This window comes from Hypanus sabinus, chromosome 2 (genome assembly GCF_030144855.1).
Source record: "Hypanus sabinus isolate sHypSab1 chromosome 2, sHypSab1.hap1, whole genome shotgun sequence".
In the NCBI taxonomy this organism is placed as follows: Eukaryota; Metazoa; Chordata; class Chondrichthyes; order Myliobatiformes; family Dasyatidae; genus Hypanus; species Hypanus sabinus.
In genome coordinates this window covers 6,777,133-6,790,142 of record NC_082707.1, presented here as the reverse complement: position 1 = coordinate 6,790,142, position 13,010 = coordinate 6,777,133, and positions in this window count along the sequence as shown.

The window sequence follows — 13,010 nt, the reverse complement described above, 5'->3', positions numbered from 1 at the left end:
CGCAGTTGGGTAAGTAAATGCATGTTAGGGATATGCAGGTCGAAGGTCCCGGTCAGAGGGAGTAGCCAGTTTAAGAGGTTTCGGCATGGGTTGGAAGCGGTCAAATGTCGTGTTTCAAAGCTGTGCTTTTCTATGCCTTTGCCTCTGAATGCTTCTGGACCTGCTGAGCTCTTCCAGCAATTTCTAAGAGAATAGGATTAAGCAGGAAGTTAAGAACGTAATAACACGATTTAATTACCTTGACTAATTTCAGTATGTTTAAGTTGTTTTGGTAACTAACAGTGTCATTTGGGCTGAGTCTACACAATTAACCATTGTCACTTTCTTGAAGATTTCGGAGAAGTCAGAATTGTGGGACCGTACGCACCTTGCGTAGGAGATTTACAAATTAAATACGGAAGCCAATGGTTGCCCATCTGTAGCAGTCAATGGAATGCACTCTATGGAGAAATACACTGTCGAAATAGTGGATGCGGGTCTTACGACACGCTTGTAATCAGACCTATTACATCTGAAGACGGAGCTGCCCTGCTGAATAACTTTCAGTGCAACGGGACTGAGAGTTCACTGTCGGAGTGTTCGTTCGCTGTCTCAAACCAGGAAGACTGCCAATCTGGGGAGATCGTATACATCTATTGTAAAGGTATTTGGGTTCGGCAATTTTGTTTAATATGCTCGTTCACTAACTTTCAACTTAGATTCAAAAGTTCCCAAATGGTTTCTAACTTTGTTACAAACTGCCTTGTGAGAAATGCTCTTCAGTGATTGGAAGCATCCGTATCGTCATACTGCCTATGACAGATGCAGTCAATTAGATACAATTCACTCTTAATTTTTATAGAAAACAGCAAGATCAAACTGCTAGAAATAGCTTTTGGCAGTAGACCCTTGTATCTTTCATTGGAATTATGTTAAATTTAGCTTTTGTTTACTAGCTGATTGTTTATGATTGATGCTGTTGCTTCGGGAAAACTCTTCAGATCCTTTCAGGAGTCCTTGTCCACTTTCTACTGGCCAACGCTCAATAACGGGTTCTGTATTTGCTTGGGTATCATTTATGGTGTAAATATGAGGTTCTCAGTTCAAAATGCTTCAGGACTATTCTGGCGAGCCAGTCAATAGGAGTCACCTACAGCTTGTTCGAGAAACTTCACTGTTTTGATCAATGGGGATTACCAGTTTTTGGATTTCGTAAACATCATGTGCACATATATTTGAGCTATGTTGTTTAGTTATTCTCATTTTCTTATTCTATTCGTTTGATTTAAAATCGAAGTTATTTTGTACCTTTGTCACAAGCTGACGTTCTCACTTTGGCACAGCGGTCTGGAGAACAAACCTAACCGATATACTGTGCAGGAAAGAGGCAGGATAAGGAGAAAAATATTTTTTGCAATATTTGGCCATATCACATATCAGACATCCGAACAGTGTTAGTTCAATCAGTACATACAGTCTGCTCCACTATTCGAATATGGCTGATATATTATCCCCCTCAATGCCATCTTCCTGCCTTCCTCCGTAATCTTGGATGCCATGACTAATCTAAATCTCATCAAATTCGCTATAAGTATACTCACTGACATGGTCTCTACAGTCGTTTTTGACAATAAATTTCCAAGATTCACCAAACTCTGTCTAAATAAATTCCGCCTCATCTGTATTATTAATAGACGTAGCTCAATCTGACGGTATGCCCTCTAGTGCATATAGGAGACTTGGTCTGCACATCTGCTCTATCACTTGGCATAGAAATAACATACTAGAAATAGCAACATTTCTGAGAATCTACTCGGGTAGTTGTTTTTCTTCACTGTTCCAGGTGCGGCCACAGCTGCATTGGTGAAACCCGTCGCAAATTGGGCAAATTCTCGACTACTCAGGAACTTCCATGTGGCCACGTATTTTAATTCCTATTCTCATTTTCATTCCAAAATGTCGGTCGATGGCCTCCTTTTATGCGACGATGAGACCAACCTCAGGGTGCAGTCGTGGATGGGCAACACATATTCTATTTGGGTAGCCTGCAAACTGATAACTGGAATATGCCTTTCTGCAACCGGTTGAAAAAAATCCCTAAAACTCCCTTTCTCTTATTTTTCCCACCCTGTTCTTCTCCATTTTTTCAAATGCTTAGCATGTCCTACTGGGTCCCCTCATTCTTTCCCATCCCTTAATGTCTTGTCAGATTTCTTCTTCTAAAGCCCCTTATTTTTCCTATGCACCTGTCACTTTATCGTTATCCTCCTTCCCCTCGTCCCAACTTTGTATTCTGTAGCCTTTTCAGTTCTTGTCTAGTCATGACGAACGCACACGTCACGAAATGTTGACTGTTTATTCAATTCTGAATATTACCCGACTTCCTGAGTTGCCCCAGCAATTTGTGTGATTGTGCAATGGCAATAGATATTATTGCTTTCTTTTCGATTGGCTCGCGGTTCTCTAATATTTTATTTTCTGCCGGTTAGTCCTTGGTTCATCTTACTGCTTTGGCCAATCTCACCAACTAAAATAAGCCATTTGGGGCAACACGGTAGCGTCGTGGATAGCACAACGATCTAAAGTTCCGGCGTCCTGACTTGAATTCCCGCAGCTTGTAAAGATAAGTTTTCTGAGTACTTGGAGACACATGATAAAATAGATTGTGTTCAGCATGGTTTTCTTCAAAGAAAATTCTACCTGAAAAATCTGATGGTACTTTTTGAAAAATAACAAGTAGGACAGACAAAGGGACATAAACGGAACACAGACAAAATCTGGCAGAAACGCAGCAGGCCAGGCAGCATCTGAGAAAACAGAACAATCAAAGTTTTGGGGTGAAACCCTTCGGCAGATCTTTGGACGCCATCCCAAGATGTTGATTTCCTCGGGCAATTTTTGGGTGTTGATCGCTTTTCGAGCGTCTGCAGATTTTCTCTTTTTTCTGCGAGAATCAGCGTATGTTTTCAAGCATACAGTAGAACAACGGATTCTTGGATTTTCTGAAGGGATTTGAATGATTTTCATACATGGAGCAGCCTAACAAATAATTAACTAAAAATATTAGCGGAAAGATATCTGCGCAAATAAAATGGCAGGAGGCAAAGAGTGGAATAATCTGAGACATTTCTGGTAGAGGGGCAGGTAGTTTTGAGGAAGTAGAGTGGCTTCAGAAGGACTTAGACAGATTAAGAGAACGAGCAAAGTAATGAAAAAATGTCATACACAATGTGGGTGTGTATCGTCATGCACTTAAGTAGAAAAATTGAAATGATTAACTATTCTATTTTTAATTGGGAGAAATACAGAATAAACTGAGTGACCAGGAAATTCGGGAGTCCTTGTGTAGGATTGCCTGATGGTTATTTTGCAGCTTGAATCGTGATGAGATAGGCAAATGCAATTTTAGCATTTAAGAGCAGCATCTAAAAGCAAGCATGCAATGTTGAGGAGTGATACGACACTATGTGACGTTTAAATTAGAGTATTTTGAGCAGTTTACCTCCCCTTATCTAAGGAATGTTATGCTGAGTTTGGTGAGAATTCAAAGGAGGTTGACAGAAATTTTGCCGGGATTGAAATGATAGTCATGTTACGATGTTTCAATGTCTCTATGTCTTTACTCACTGGAATTCAGTAGAATGAAGGATGATATCATTGAAACTTGCAGAATGTTTAGAAACACACAGAGGATATTTTCTGTCGGGAAAGTCTAAGACTTGTAGACCAAACAATAATTTCATGGACGTCATTTTTAGAGCGGAGATGAGGATTGTTTTAACTAGAGTGTGGTGAATACCTGAAATGCGTTGCCACAGGCGTCTGTGGAGGCCACGTCATTGGGTATCTTGAAGGTAGAGGTTGATAAATTCATAATTAGTCAGAGCAGAAAGCGGTACGTAGAAGAGTCAAGAGATTGGGACTGAGAAGCAAAATGTATCAACCATGATGAAATGGCAGTGCAGAATCAACGGTAATTCTGCTCCCTTATCTTATGCTCTCATGGTCCGATGGAAATCGGCACTGGACCATAGATGTTGGAAACTGATTGCATTCCGAAGGATTTTAGCTCCACTATCATCTTTTGATCTCTGGGATCTCCGAAAGAAAATGCAGTATTCGCATTAATTTCAAGAGGACTAAAAGATAGAAGCAAGAGTTTAATGCTGAGCGTTTACAAACTATTATAAACACCTGACAAATTTGATGTTATGTGAACAGCTTGTGCCGCTTGTCTAATAAAAACGCATTGGCTTTGGAGAGCATCAAGAGCAGGGTGATGAAAATAATCAACGGAATGAAGGATTAACATGTGAGTAACGTTGACAGCGCTGGGTCTGTATTTGCTGGAATTTAAAAAAATGAGTAGTGATCTCATTGAAAAATATTTAATGATGAAAGGTATAGATAGTGTGGATGGAGAGTTGATGTTTTCTGTCGTGTGACAGCTTGCGACCAGAGGGCACAGCCTCAGAATAGAGGGACGTCGATGTAGGACAAAGATGAAGGTGATTTATTCCAACCGAAGTGTAATGAATCTGGGACACTGATTGCCACAGCTGTGGCGGATTTGTCATTGTATGTACATAAAACTTATGTTGATAGGTGCTTGATTAGCTACGGCGTCAACGGTTACCTTGACAAGGCAGCAGAATAGGGTTGGAAGGGGTAACAAATCAGCCCTGGTTTGTTGCAGCCCACTCCTTTTGCCTAATGAAGAAATTATATTCTTATGTCTTGTGGCTTGTCATTTTTATCGTTATTTACCATTGATAAAGTTTTTATATTTCCGTCAGCGTATTGAATTATTTCTATGAATCCCTTGAATCATGCTTCAATTTAGCAATCTCTGAGAGGGGTTAACTCTATGCATTCTTGTTTTTGCACAACAGATGGGCAACACTTAATGCTGTCAGGTGGAGGCAGCCCTTGTGCAGGGCGAGTGGAGGTGGGCAACTACTTACCTTCTTTCGCCATGCTCTGTGGTCGAAATTGGGATATGAATGAAGCCGAGACTGTGTGCAACTTCGCCGGCTGTGGCAACGCCGTATATGCATCCGGAAATTCACAATTTGGACATGGACAATGGCCCGTTCTGCTAGATGAAATTCGTTGCAATGGGACAGAAGGCGACCCATGGCGGTGTGAAAGGAGACTGTTAGCTCGCCGTCATTGTTTTAAGGAAAACGAAACAGCCGGCGTTATTTGTTCCGGTAAACTCCTTTCCATTGTATTCGTCTTAAAATTTGAATATCGAAGCACGCCTCCAAAAGTACCGAAGGACTTAACAGGGCAAGGACTAGTCAATTTAAATTATCTCACATTCATCTAATCTGAATGATGGCGAGCAACTTTCTGTGACCATTCTACTGTAAATAAGCGATTAAAAATTGAATCTTTACACAATTTTCTAATTTTCAATTGAGTGTAAAACATATCGGAAGACAAAGCAGAAGAAAATTAGATATTTAATCCGAACATAGAAAGCAGAGGTCCACCTAGCAATGGGGTTAAGCACTTAGAAAATTCAAAAACATACAAAAAAGGAAAGAGATTTTTTTTTAACTTATTTAGCGACAGAGCGCATAATCCAGCTTTAAGGCCCAATGGGCCTGGTCGTCCATTTTCGGAACAGGGTTATCCAATTCAGTGCACAACAGTCAATAAATTGGCTGATAAATCCCGTGATGTTGGTGACAAATTCAGCCAGGTTGACAGTTGCGCTACTAAACATGGGCTAGAATACACTCGCAGGCACTTGAAGATTAAATTGTTTCGACGAACCAGCACATTATTGTGTTCTAATAAGCCCTCCTATTTCAACTTCTGTTTGTATACATAGACAAGGTCACAGCCTAGTGATATCATTTACCAAAGTTAACACGGTTGGATCTGTTGGCTTTCAACGGGCAGGCTTGACCTCAGCTTCGCTGGCAGCTTCTAAATGGATCCCTGAGTTAGGTCGGCAGATGATCTTAGGATCAGTGTTAATATCACTGGCATATGAAATTTCATTTTTATTTTTTCTTTTGCGCTTGTTCTGTTGCAGTAGACCAGCGCACAGCACGGGAATAAAAAGTATATTAATTATAGTAAGAAAATATATAAAAAGAATTTAAAAGAGAGCAGAACTTAAAAAATAAAGTTGTGTACATGGATTGCTTGTCCACTCAGAAATCAAATGTGGAAAGAAAGAAGATGTTCTCAAAATATTGTTTGTGTGTCTTTCGGCTCCTCTATCTCCTCCTTGATGGTAGTAATGCGAAGAGGGCATGTCCTGAGTGTTGATTTCCTTAAGGACAGAAACGACCTCTTTAAAGCATCGCTCTTTGAAGAGCTCCCTCGTGATGGACAGGCTAGTGTCCATAGTGGTGCTGGCTAAGTTTGCAGCATTTTACAGCATGTTCAAATACTGTGCAGCGGACGCTCTATACCACACTCTAATGCAACCACTGAAACTGCTCTCCACGGTACATATGTAGAAATATGCGTGAGTCGTATATTAATACTGATTCTCCTCAGAGTCCTAATGATATCAGCTACTGCCGTGACTTTAACAGCGAAACATCGCTTGAATTTGGATTTTTACTTTCTTCTGATATACCACAGGACATAGAGAGCCCAGACTGATTGGTGGATACGACGAATGCTCTGGAAGGTTGGAGATCCAGCACGGAGAAACCTGGGGCACTGTGTGCGATTCGAATTTGGATTTACAGGACGCGCGAGTGGTGTGTAAATCGTTGAAATGTGGGGAAGCGATATCCGTAATCGGAGGGGCATACTTTGGATTGGGCAGTGGTCCCATGTGGCAGGATTCCTATGAATGCCAAGGCAATGAAAACATTATCTGGGATTGTTCTACCACACCAAGAAATGGACAAAACTGCTCACGTCGACGTGCTGTAAGCGTCATTTGTTCAGGTTAGTGTTTCAGTTATTTATATAGCAGGATTTAGACAGTGGAGAGAACTGACTGTGGGAATAAACAACGGATCAGCCCTCAGTCTTTAGATTGATAACTGCTATCTCTTCCACAGATAAGTAAATATCAGAAGAGACAGGGTATTTTGGAATTCTGGATTTCAAAGTTCGGGTGAATCTATTTTCAATACTACTGTGATTCATTTTATTGTGGGTATGCACAATATGTAAATAGAGTGCTGCAAATGTTGCAAAACATACAGACAATGCCCAGGAAGCAATATTCAAAAGAAAGCAAACTGTAAAAATAATATAAAAATAGTAATAGCGAAAAGAAATGCAACCAACCAAACAAACAAATATTTCAAAAAGAACAGAGAGGAAGAAAAAGTGGCGTGACGTGTCGTAGCGTGGCTAATTAAGTGTATAGTCACGGCTGTAGTAAAGGATGAAGTCATGGAGGGTTGCCTGTGCCAGTGTGGGTGGAAGTCAGAAACAGGAAGAGGCAATAACTCCAATGGGCATTTTAACCTATGTCCCCGGTAGTAACTGGGATATCTGGGAGCAGATAAGACGTCAGCTTCGGGAAATGTGCAATAATAATAGGGTTGTTGAGATGGGAGATTTTAACTTTCCTCATATTGGTTGGCAAGTCTTTGGCTCCAAGGGTATCGGAGTAATGGTGTTTGTTATGTCTAGTCAAAGGTTTCCAGGGTTCCAAATGTACAATTAATGTCAGAGAACTGTTTTCAATATTAATTCTGAAATGCTTTTTTTATTCGCAACTATCCAAGAAAACAGAGGTGTGCCCCGAAATCTGACTGATAGTTGAATGTTGGAACCACAAAGATCCCCAGCTCCCCTCACTCACGCTCTTAAGCGGCAGCAAGCAGCGAACTCTCACCGCACCAGTAAAAAAAAAACAAAACGCATTGCTTTGTGGATGTTGAACTGGCTTGCCAATAGAAGGCAAAAGGTGATATAGATGGTTCTACATGGAGGTCGGCGACCAGTGATGTTCCGCAGGGATCCGTTATGGAGCCATCCTCTCTGATTTTTTTTTAGGTGTCCTGGAAGAAGAAGTAGAAGAGTAGAATAGTAGGTTAGCTGATGATACAAAGGTTATGGAGAATATGAATGATCTGAATGATTACAGCGTGACATCGATAGGATGCAGATTGGGTTGAGAGGAGGCAGAGGGACTTCAACCCAGGAAAATATGAAATGGTTCCTATTGTTAGGTACAATTTGAAGGCAGAATGTCGTATAAATGGTAAGTCTTCTAGCAGTGTGGAGGATCTGAGAAATCTTTGGGTCCGTGTCGATAGCCTACTCAGAGTTGCTGCGCAGGTTAACAGTGTTGTTAAGAAGGCGTACGGTGTGTTGGCATTCATCAACCACCGGATTGTGTTGAAGAGCCGTGAGGTAATGTTACAACTATTAAAAACTTGGTCAGACCACACTTGAAGTACTGTGTTCAGTTCCGGTCACCTCACCACATGAAGGCTGTGGATACAATGGACAGACTTCAGAGGATATTTGCAAGAATGTTTCCTGTTGCTTGAATGCGAGAGCGTACTTATGAGAATAGGTGAAGTATATTTGGCCTTTTCTCCTTGGGGCGACGACAGATGAGAGGTGACCTGTTAAAGATGATGAGGGATATTGAACATGTGGATAGCCAATGTTTTTTTTCCAGGGCTGAAGCGGTTACTACGAGGGGGCATAGTTTTATGATGCTTGTAAATAGGCATCGAGGGGATGTCAAAGGCACGTTTGTCACTAAGGGAGTGGTAGGTGCGTGCAATGCACTTCCGGCGATGGTGGTGCAAACACATGCAATAAGATCTTTAAAGAGCCTTTTAGATATAAACATAGGAACATACAGAGCCTGCAGCACAATACAAGCTCTCTGGCACACAATGTTGTTCCGGACATGTTCTTACTTTAGAAATTACCTCGATTTACCCATAGCCCAGTATTTTGTAAGCTCTATGTACCTATATGGGAATCTCTAAAAAGACCATATCTTGTCCGCCTCAACTACCGTCGTCGGTAGCCTATTCCATGCAGTCGCCATTCTCTCGGTGTAAAGAAGAAGAAAAAAATTAAAACAGTGCCCCTCGTGTTAGCCATTTCAGCCCTGAGGAAAAACCTTTTATTATTCACACGATCATCACTCTCATCGTCTTATTCGACTGTGTCAGTTCACTTCTCATTCTGCGTCACTCCAAGCTGAAAATGCAGAGGTCCCACCAGCTATTTTCATAAAGTATGCTCTGCAGTCCATGCAACATCCTGGTACATCTCCTCTGTACCCTTTCTATATTTTCCATATTCTTCTTGTAGTGATGTCTCACCATGGTTCTATACAGCTGTAACATTATCTTTCAGCTCTTATACTCAATCTTAATGTTGATGAAGACTAATGCAGCGTACTTCTTAACCACACAGTCAACCTGCTCAGCATCCATGTGTCTCCCATGGATTAGGACCCCAATATTCCTCTGATTCTCCACACTGCCAAGTCATCATATTTGACCTACTAAAATGAATAACCTCACAGTGATCTGGGTTGAACTCCATCTGCCAATTCTCAGCTGAGTCTTCCATCCAATCGATGGCCGGCTGTAACCTCTGACAGCCCTTCACACTGTCCACAAGACCCCCAACCGTTGTGTCATCATCAAATGTGCTAACCCATACCCCGCACTTCCTCATCCAGGTCATTTATAAAAATAACGAAGGGAAGAGGTCCCAGAACAGATCTCCAAGTCACCCAACTGGTCACCAACGGTCATGCAGAACATGACCCGCCTACAATCAGTTTTCCCAATTCTGGATCCACAAAGCAAATTCCCCTTGGATGCGATGCCTCCTTGCATGGAGTATGCCTCGCATGGGGATCCTTATCAAATGCCTTGCTGAAATCCATATTTACTACACCTAGTGTTGTACATTAATCTACGTGCTCAGTTACATCCTCAAAAAATTCAATCACGCTTGTAAGGCATGATGAGCCTTTGACAAATCCATGCTGACTGTTCCTAATCATATTATGCTTCTCCAAATGTTAAAAATCCTGCCTCTGAGGATTTGTTTCCTTCAAGTTACGAACCACGTAAGTAACAGTCACTGGTCTATAATTCTTTGGCTATCTGTCATTATTTTCTTGAATAAGTGAACAACATTTGCAAACCATCCATCCTCTGAAACCTTTTGCGTCACTATTGAATATACAAAAATCATTGCCAGAGGCTCAGCAATCGCCTGCTACGCATCCCACTGTGGCCGGGGAACATCTCGTCCGGTTCCAGAGACTTATGCAACCTGATTCTTTTCAAAAGCTCAAGCACATCCTCTTCCTTTATGTCTGTATGCTCAAGCTCTTCAATTAGTTACAAGTCATTTCTACAATCGCCAAGATACTTCCGTACTGAATACTGAAACAAATTATTCATTAAGTACTTCTGCTATCTCCTCCGGTTCCGTACACATTTTTCCACTGATACACTTGATTGGTTCTGTTTTCTCCCGACTTATCTCCTTGCCCTTAATTACCGAATGCCTTTGGATTTCCTACAAGCTATTCTTAACTTCTCTCCGTATAACCTTTTAATATTTTCGATACCTATCATTACCTAGATTTTTCAACCTTTCGTAAGCTTTTATTTTCTTCTTGACTAAATTACACCATGGTACCTGTAGCCTACCATTCTCTCCTTGCCTCATATCGAACGTACCTATGCAGGACGCCGAACATATATCCCCTGAACAGTCGTCACACTTTTGCCGTATATTTCCTTGAGAACATAGGTTACCAAATTATGCTTCGAAGTTCCTGGATGATAGCGTTATACTTCCCCTTGCTTCAATTTAACTTTCTCCTAAATTTGCTGTTCCTGCCCGCTACGAGGCTATGGTAAAGGTGTTAGAATTGTGATCTTCATCTTCAAAACACCCTCCCACTGAGAGACATGACTCCTGACTAGGTTCATTTCCTAATACCAGGCATGCAGAGCGTCTCTCCTTGGAGGCTTATATACATATTGTGTCAGTAAACCTCCCTGAGCAGACGTAACAAACGGCACCCCGTCTAAAACACCCATGCTCCTACAACGGCAACCCTGCTATTATTACACCTTTCCAGAATCTGTTTCCCTCTCTGCTCCTCGATGTCCCTGTTACTATTGGGTGGTCTATACAAAATAGCCAGTGGAGTTATTAACCCCTTTCTGTTTCTAACTTCCACCCACAGAGACTCAGTGGACGATCCCTCCATTATTTCGTCCTTTTCTGCAGCCATGACGTTACATCTGATCAGACGTACCACTCTCCCACCCCTTTTGCCTCCCCTCCTGCGCTTTCCGAACCATCTAAAGCCTGGCTGTCTAAATAACCATTTCTGCCCCTGAGCCATTCAAGTCTCTGTAATAGCTACAACATCACAGCTCCCAGTACTGATGGACGCGCTAAGCTCATCCGCTTTGTATATGATGCTTCTTGCATTAAAATAGACACATCTCAAACGATCCGTCTGAACGTTTCCCTTCTCGATCTCCTACGTATCCTCCCTGTCACAGTGTTTCCAAGCTTTCTCGATATTCGAGCCAACTGCCCCTTCCTCCGTCTGTTCAGTTCGGTCCCCCGCCCTCACCAGAAATTCTAGTTTAAACTCTCCCAACAGCCTCAGCAAAACTCCCAGCCAGGTTATTGATCCCCCGGGACTCAAGTACAATCCACCCTTTTTGTACAGGTCACACCCAAGAAAAAGTCTCAATGACTTAGATATCTGAATCCCTGCTCCCATAGAACCATATAACCATAGAACCATAGAGCATTACAGCACAGAAACAGGTCTTCTGACCATTCCTCGCGGTGTCGAAACATTTTTCTGCGAAGTCCAACTGACCTGCACCTGGCCCATATCCCCCCCATACACCTCTCATCCATGTACCTGACCAAGTTTTCCATAAATATTAAAAGTGAACCCGCATTTACTACTTCATCTAGCAGCTCATTCAACACTCCTTCCACTCTCTTTGTGAAGAAGCGCCCCCTCATATTCCCATTTAAACTTTCCCCTCTTCACGCTTAACCCATGTCCTCAATTTTTTGTTTTCTCCCCGAGCCTCAGTTGAAAAAAGCCTGCTTGCAATCACTCTATCAATACCCATTATAACTTTATATACCTCTATCAAGTCTCACCTCAATCTTCTACGTTCTAGTGAATAAAGTCCTAACCTTTTCAGCCTTTTTCGGTAACTCAGTTTCTCAAGTCCCGGCAACCTCCTTGTAAACCTTCTCTGCAATCTTTCAACCTTATTAATATTCTTGCTGCAATCTCATCTCCTATCACTCTACCACGTATTTATTCTCCACCTCACTCTATTCCTATAATCTCTGTCAAGTGGCACAGACAGTCATCCCGAGATTAATACTTCTGAGATTCTGCTTATCAACATCCTACCTAAGTCTCTCTAATCTCTTATCAAGACCACCTCCATTTTCCGACCTATGTCTTTGGTGTCTATATCTATACGACCTTTGGCTGTTTAACTTCCTACTTCCCGATATCGTGGACATGATTAGAAACAGCCTGGACCCTGGCAACTAGGAGGCAAATTACCATCTGCGTTTCTTTCCTGCTTCCACAGAATCGCCAATCTGACCACCTAACTATATAGTCGCATATTACTGGTGCCTTCTTATTGACCTTACCCGTCTGAGCCACAGGGCCAGACACTGTGCGATAGTAGTGTCCTCTGTTTCTTCCCCCAGTAAGGTCGCCCGCCCCCAGCAGTACTCAAGCAACAGTACTTATTGTTAAGGGGACAGCCACAGGGGTAGATAGGCACACGGACCATCGAAATGTTGAGGGCCATGCGCTAGGAAAATTCTCGACAGTATTTAGAGTAGGTAATATTGTCGGCACAACATTGTGGGCCGAAGTGCCTGGAATGTGCTGTAAACTTCTAGTTTCCATATTCAAATAAATAAAGGAATGCATACTTAGACATACAGATATTTGGATAGATGGACAGACAAATAAAATAAATAAATGTATAGTGTCCTTTTCAGTGAGTGCATGTTCAGTGATCAGTTCG